The sequence below is a fragment of the Aplysia californica genome, unplaced genomic scaffold, assembly GCF_000002075.1.
Source record: "Aplysia californica isolate F4 #8 unplaced genomic scaffold, AplCal3.0 scaffold00169, whole genome shotgun sequence".
Lineage (NCBI taxonomy): Eukaryota > Metazoa > Mollusca > Gastropoda > Aplysiida > Aplysiidae > Aplysia > Aplysia californica.
Window position 1 is genome coordinate 686695 of NW_004797439.1, and position 8241 is coordinate 694935.

General features: G+C 42.2%; 1 protein-coding gene across 4 annotated transcripts in view; it reads left to right on the forward strand.

Moving 5' to 3' along the window:
• LOC101847421 (RYamide receptor) overlaps positions 1-8241 on the forward strand; it is a 245911-nt gene that overhangs the window by 109647 nt on the left and 128023 nt on the right. The window contains exon 1 of one of the 4 annotated variants that reach the window (XM_035969676.1): positions 7212-7489. The exons of the other annotated variants lie outside the window; for them this stretch is intronic. The gene's annotated coding sequence lies outside the window, so the exon portion shown is untranslated. Of the gene's footprint in view, positions 1-7211; positions 7490-8241 lie in introns of those variants that run through there. 4 annotated transcript variants of the gene reach the window in all.

Below are 8241 nucleotides of genomic sequence, written 5' to 3' on the forward strand. Positions count from 1 at the left end.
AAAAACACAGCTTTAGGGTGTAGCAAGGTTTACATACGTTTCTGGATATTGTTCAGGAAGTGTCCAGGTACTATAATATGTAATAAACCCAATTTACAAAATTTGACCCCCAAACACGATTTCTAGGTGCCCCACCAGCCCTTAAGAGAAATAGAAAAGATGTTTGTGCCATAACAAGAATAATACAGCTACTCTCGCCTCCTTTACTCGCTGAATACGCGCATGCTTGTCATTCAACAACGCTTGAGTTGAAGACATGTTTTCTTGGGTAATTTTTAAAAAGCATTACTTTATTATCTAAGCATTACTTTATTATCTAAGCATTACTTTATTATCTAAGCATTACTTTATTATCTTAGCTGATTTTTTTGTAACGTAAAATAGAAGGCAACACATTTAGCCAAGAGCAAATTTTGTGTTTCTGAGTTGGGTGTGATGGTTTTAAATTAAATGTGCTGCAACATTGTATTTTGGTTTTCTACTGGTCGTACTGTATGTAAGGCAGCGTGGTGGAACCAGGCGCTCGTCATTATAAATATGTGGTGGTACGACGAGGTGGAATCGGGCGCTCGTCAGTATAAATATATAAATAATGAAATCTATGAAACCGGTGTGTTTCTGGCCGTTGGGCTTTGTTTTCAAAATTTCTTTTTTGCTCCAAACCTTTTTAAATTTGTTTTCTTTTTGATAATTCTAATAATTTTTTTTAAAAAATACATTTTTGTTTGTGTATTTTACTGAAAAGCGTTGAAAAAAAAGCACAAACAATTGTACATTTCCTGTTTTCAGAGATACTCAATCTTTTGGAAGTCACCAAACTTTGCCGGACATTTTCTCGCTCATTTTACCTCTGACACCGGGCGACCCCCACTGCCTTCGGTTTCAAATATCTCCACTTCTATTCTAGATAGATGGGTATTTTATTCGTCAAATGTAAAATACATGAACAAGCTTTAAAATGTGATGAATGAGTCTATACGCCTCAAAGATTGACGAACGCCTGATTCCATCGTGTTGTGATAATACCGTGTCCGCTACACCCTCGTAGAGTAAACTCGTGTTCTGGTGTGGTTTGCTTCTTCTTTCCTATCAAATGTCGATCGTTTTTTTTTATCTCCCCTTCTTCTTTTTGTGTTTGTTACTCTCTTGCAACACCTCTTATCTTCTGCACTTCTATTACCTTAATGTGTTACAAAGGCCGTAAAACACTTACTAAAAAAAAATAAAAAAATACTCGTAGTACACGGAAGGCTATTCCTCTTTTAGACACAACCTGTTTGTCTTGCTATTTTTCAGGACCACAAATTTCCCAACAACTCCGTCGTTATTTTTACCTTTTTGCATAAAATAAACATTAAACTGATCAGAAATGACTGATCTAGGCAGGTCCGATTTATGGTTCCCATTCCGAGTAACTAGTCTGGATCTTGTGCATTTGGTGGCACTGGGGGACATAGTTTTTAATGAGGACTGATCCAAGCAGTAAATGCAGTATGATTTTACGTACAAAGAACGTATCGGTACTCAGGTTTGGTAGCTTTTTGTTATGGCTAAATGACTGAGTGTTGCTGTATAAGCCAACTGAATTGGTGTGCCGTACACTGTGGAGTTAGAGGGGATGCCCACATACGCGATCGGGTCGGGTCAGGCCTATCGGGCCAAACCGATCCACTCTGTCGGTGACCTACAAAAACAAACGCGTTTGTTTTCAGGCCTGCAAATAACGCGATCGGGTGGTTTGCAGCCAATCACAATCAGGCTGAGTCACGTGTCCATTTTGACCCATGAATACTTTAAGTAGGCTGGGAATCCAGGGTTTCAATCTCACGCCTTTGACCGTCTTCTCACTTCTCGCAGCGGGTTTGGAGCGCTCATAGGCCTAGAGGAAGAAGAAGACGAATAAGAAGAAGAAGGAGGAGCATTTTAGAGGGAGGATGGTGAGGGTGACAGGGAGTGAGAGAGAAAAGTTGAGAGATGTATGAAGAGACCTAGATCTAGCAATGTTTACAACATTGCTAGATCTAGGTCTCTGATATGGGAAGTGAGAAAAAAAAAGGAGAGAGACACTAAAGCAAGCAAGCACTCTCTCTCTCTCTCTCTCTCTCTCTCTCTCTCTCTCACACACACACACACACACACACACACACACACACACACACACACACGCACGCACGCAAATGCACACACACACACACACACACACACACATTCACACACACACACACACAGAGGGAGACAGAGAGAGGGAGTGCGGGAAGTCCAAGAGTACCGTAGGCCTAGATCTACTTATTATGTATTCATGGGTCAAAGGTTCAGCCAATCGTAGCCCGGTTTACGCCCTCTGTGTAGTCGCATGTAGGAAAAAGGTTTCTCTACTTTAACTTCCAGGTCGTCGGGTACAATCGCCGCGGGGTTGTAGTGTTCACTGAAACCACTAAGCGACCCGGCCCGATCGGCCCTACCGACCTGATCACGTATGTGGGCACCCCCTATTAGGGGGCTCTTGCGGTCTAGAGGTTATAGTGTTCGCCTCTCATTCAATGGGTCCCGGGTTCTAAACCACACAGCGACGCAAAATCTTCTTCTCAAAAAAAAATCTTTTCCTCTTTCTCATCATTTCCTCTTCTTCTCTTACCATGACTATGTTCTGGCTTTTGCTTTCGCCTCCACTTTCTGCCCCCACCTCCAGCCGTTTTGCCACTTGTCCTCCTCTGGGCAACTGACGCTTTCTGCAGTTTTTCTATTGCTGCTCCTTGGCTCCTTCTTATTTCTGTCTTTCAGCCACATCCCTGATCTGATTTTAGGGTAGGTAAGATCTAACATTTAGCCTTTTGGATAAGGACGAAAAATCTCCGAGGATCTGTGTGTAAGTTGCGTACGTTAAAGATTCCTTAATGGTCCTAAAAATTGATAAGAGTAGGCTTCGGCTGCCACCCGGGCAAAATTCAAAAATAATAAACTCGCACAAAAAAGTCAAGGAATACAAATTCAAATAAAGATAACTGAAGAACAGTTTAACCGAATTTATTCATTTTTTCACAAAAGATGCTTTCGGCTCTCTAGATTAAGAGTGAACAATTTCAGATTTAAACAACAACGAGAAATTTATGTAAAATGAGTTTAAGTCACACTGGTCGGATTTCAAAAGTCTGAACAAGCAAAGTTCTTCTTAAACATTGTCAATAGTGGATGTAGCCACTCCGTTTGATCAAACACTCAGCACAGTGTCGACGCATGGACAGGACATGCCTTCAGATAACTTGTTGGGGTAGGTTCTGCAGTACTGGACAAGGTAGCCCAAGAGTAGTTGAAGGTTTTGTGCAGGAGGGTGGTTGTCCCTTATCCACCGGTCAATGTGATCCCAAATGTTCGCTGTTGAGTTCAAATCCGGACTACAAGCTGGTCAGACCATACAGGTGACAGCTCGCTGCTGCAGGAAGTCCCCCACGATGCGTACGCGATGCTGCGTGGCGTTGTCGTCTTGCAGTACAGCCTGGGGTCCAATCTGCTTCAGGAGAGAAACAGCAAGGGGACGCAGGATTTCCTCCCTGTACCTTGCCGAGTTCAAATTGCCCTGTATATGGTACACGGGGTCCTGTGGTGAGCTGAGAAGCCTCCCTACATCAGAACGGACCCTGCAGAGTAGGGCGCCACCTGCTGGATGCACTCAGGGTGGAACAGCTCTCCTCGGCGCTTCCAGACGTGGGCTCACCTGTCTGGGTGCAGCATTTTGAATCTGTATTCGTCCGAGAAGACTACCTGGTCCCACTGACATTATGTCCATTGTGAATGACGAGCAGGCCACGCCCGGTGAGCTGCTTTGTGGGGCGGCGTGTGCCTTGGGCGCCTGACAGGGACACGAGAAGCGAACCTGGCTCTACGGATACGGTTCCCTACCGTCTCCTCACTCTCGTGGACATTGGCTGTCACCCGTAGTTGATCCCTGATGTGGTTTGTAGTGGTGGTTCGTGACGTCACGGCTTGTTTGACGATGAACCGGTCGATGCTGTTGTTGGTCAAACGGGGCGGTCCTGGTCGAGGCCTGTCCGGGACCCTTCCGGTCGCTCGCCATCGGTCTTGCAGCCTCTATATGACTGATGGAGACACCCTAAGTCGATGTGCAACAACTGGGAACGTAGAGCCATCTTGGAGCCAGGTAAGGACTCGTCCAATGTCGACGTCAGGCAGCGAGTGTTGTTGGACCATCGTGTTGTAATGAAACATGACAGAAAAACGCTGGCTTATAAAGGGTTGTAAGTGAGCAATATTCACAACTAAGACATCTGTTTAGCACGTGCCAAGCTTAATTTTAGCTAACAGTCCCTATGCCAATGTTGCTGACTCAGAGAAATTTTGCCCATTTTTCATGCTTTTCGGCTGTGTTTCAGAATGCCCTGCGCCGTCGCTATGAAGCTGGTGCTGGCAAATTTGCCGTACAAGCAAACTGTGTCTAGTCGTTAGTGCGTGTGCCAAGTTTGGTTGACTGATCATAACGGGTTTGTGAGATATTGAAGTTTGAATTTGACATGTGAAAATACAAGCTGTTCCTTGACTTTTTTAGGCGAGTTTATTTACCGAACTGAAAATGTTTAATGTGTCCTCCACGCTCTCATGACCTTAGGCGGTTGCGAGCGCCGTAAAACACTTACCAAATCAAACAACACTGTGGAGTTATGTGCAAAAGCTACCCCAACAGCAGCTGTGCAACATGCTATTCAAACCGTGTGACCGTCTGGATTTACATAAGGAATAAAAATCCCCAAAAAAACAAAAAAACAAAACAAAAAACAAACAAACAAACAAAAAAACAGACCGGATTTTCCATGTTTGGCTCTAACTGCGTATCTGAGGTCAGGTTACACTTAATCTCTTTTCGGTAACAGGCAGAGAGTCCTTTGTTCCATGGCAAGCTGTCTGTCAATATACAAATACAAAAAAATGAGGCCTATGTCATCAGCCAGTTTGTGGTTATTGCTTCTCCCAATTTTTGGGGGGTATGTAATTGCTCATATTCTGTTTACTCAGTGTTTTCTCCACGCTCAAATAATGGCTTTCGCAAAAAAAAAAAAAAAAAAAAAAAAAATAGCGTTCTTTTTTATCGTTTTTGTGTTTGTGTTCGTTTTTGTTTTGTTGTTATTTTTATGTTATCTTGCACACCCTGAAAATGTCATCGAGGCGCAGTAGCTATAATATTTATCTGTTATTTTATGATGACCTGATGATATCTATGCTACATACAATACTGAGAGTTTTTTTAAAGAAAGTTTACGAGATTCACCGTCACTAGTGTTTGGAAGGGGGGGGGGGGGTCGCTCGTCTAGCTCAGTTGATATCAATTTGGTCTACGGATCGGGTGGCCCTGGTTCGAATCCCATACCGTGTGCTCTTGAACTCGGGTCGTTCTGTGGAGCTTTCAAGGAAGTCAACCAAACTGGCTCGGTCCTATCGGACACGGACGTGAAATTCGGATGATCAGCTTCTGAAATAACCTAGAAGTGTTGATCTGGGCGTTAAACCTATACACTTTTTCGTACTGCCACTAGCTGAGTTGTATCGGAGACAGACGATAAAAGGCTCGTTGTTATCGCACCTCAAATAACCATGTTGTATGGAAAATGGCGTTAGAGCGTGCACAGTATCAATTTTAAAAAAATGTTGAAGTATGAACGTTGAGATGTGCATTCCCTGCTTTTACCCTCCCCCCTCCTTCCTCCCTCCCCCTAAAAAGATACAACACACACAAAAAAAGACGATACAAACCAAAACAAACAAGAGATTTTTATTTCGTTTGCAATACGAGAGAAGCTATTTACAGAATTAAAAGTTATTTTTGTACTGTTGATATACAGTTACGTATATTTTATTTAGAAATTACATGTAGAACTTATTTTTCTATTATAAGCCAGTTCAGGGTGATAAAGTTTCCTCGTCCAACCTGCTACATGACACACCATTCCCCATTCTACGTTTTGTCACTACCTAAAAGTTACAACGGTCTATCGGCATACACAGTAACAAGTTCTGAGCAATTTGACGCCACAGATTTTGAGTTTCACATCATGTCAAGCTTTTTCGAACGCAATTCTGTGAATATCTTGATAAGGACTCCAAATAATCTTACGATTTTAATAGAGCAGATAGAACATTTGGTTTCTGACTCCTTTCATGGTCTTAGTATCTCAAAATGGTTAAAAATGTCACATAGAACTATGTTATTCCGAAGTAGCGATGTGTTTTGTGTAGACCAACAGCTTACTAGAGACAGTTTTCCTTGTTTCAGAACAGATGTTGCGAACAGCATTTGCTTGTAATACACGCGACAAACATAATAATATTATATAAATTTGAATTTTACATACTGTCACATAGCTTTTTATTTACGGTAAGACTCTTTAAAATATTTATTTTCGCCAGCTATCCTATACATTATTATGTAAATGCCCCAGAACCCTCAGGGGGTTGGAAAAAGGGATTGGCAGGCAGGACTGAAGCCCCCCTCCTAAATAATATAACTTGTGTCGATTTGGGAGGGGGGGGGGGGGTGTAAACGTTTTACATGTAAAAATGCAGAGGTTTGGAATTTAGCAATGGTATGTATTTTTGCTTTAAGGTCACAGTGATGTTAGGAGGCAATTTGTTATTTATTTTTCTTTACAGATGTAGGGTTCCCATGCTGTTTGTCAGGGCCAAAGCGTACTTAGAAAGATACAATGTCACGGCAGACAGACACATAGACAGACAGACAGACAGACAGACAGATAGACAGACAGACAGATAGACAGACAGACAGACAGACAGCCTGCCAGACACAGAGACAGATAGACAGATAGACAGACAGACACACAGACAGACAGGCATATTGTCAGATAGACAGACAGATAGACAGATAGACAGACAAACACACTGACAGAGACATAGACTGACCGAGAGAGCGAGAGACCAAGATACTCGACTAAAATTCCCCCTCTCCCCTCTTTTCTCTCTACCCTCACGAAAATCGAACTCATGCCGTCGATCCTGCTCACAATGCCAGACCACCAAATTGTCACACCACAACAGATGCCAGTAGCACCTGTGCTGTTTGCCAAAACGCATAAACATTAATAGCTAACCAAAAAAAATAAAAATAAAAACTTTTGCTGAGGTAAATCACTCTCAGTCCGTTCCACTCACACTTTCTCTGGAAGTGCTCACACACATCCGACGAGCGTGCCCCGCCACGCTCGTGAATTCACTCAACCAGCGTGCGCTCATTTGTCACTCACTGAGTCTCGGTGACCGCGCGTTCAAACTACAACCGGATTTGCTCATCGCTCGGCGCACCAGACAGGCAAACGCGCGCACGACTCTCTGCGGTACCCGACGCCGCACTACTCCGTTTTCTCCTCTGCCAGGAGCAGCAAGGATTCCCCCTAATCGGGTGTGATGTTAGGTGTCCTGTTAGGAGTCTCGGAATGGATTACGACGATTATAAGGAAGAATAAACACGGTAGAGTTTTGTTGATTTTTCCTCGCCTATTCCTTCCTCTCTAACCCCTTTCGTTGCTGAGATAAGATGTCTTTGTTTCTAGGTTTGCATGGACGAGATAAACATATTATTATGTTCATTCAAGAGAACTTTAAACAAAGCCATAATGTATTTTCCCTTTTTTTAGAGTTGATAACTGACCTCACAAGCTGTTGTTCTATGTTCTAGAACTTCGTTTATAAACCTGTGTAACAAAAATCCAGCGAACCAGATTTGGAACTAACAAAGGAGTAGGTACGTCGATTAAGCACTAAAAAGCTTAACATTATATTATTTCTATGCGCGAGAAGTAGTCTTGTCTTTCCATTCGTGCAATAGTACTAGCGTTTGTTATTTAGTGTAGCAGTTAGGTTCTTTGATTGTGCGCGCAAAAAAATAATAATAACAATAAGAAAATAAGAAAAAACAGGCGTTCGATTCTCGTGTGGAAATTTTTTTTTTCGACTTTTGGCCCAGACGTTGTTCCCAACTCAACCCAGGCCTGTCCTGAAAGTCTGAGTTTTTCTTTTTAAAAAATTAAATGAAAGTATTTGGGTTTTTTGTTGCTGTTGTTGTTGGTTTTTTTTCAGAACAGAGTAAAAAGAAAATACACTGAAATTGTTTTATCTGTTCACCTACTGTACAATTGAACCAGTACCTGTTCACTGCAGCTAAACATTTAAAAAAAAGAAAAATATTTTTGAAAATATTTTTTAAAATTTATTTATGTATTT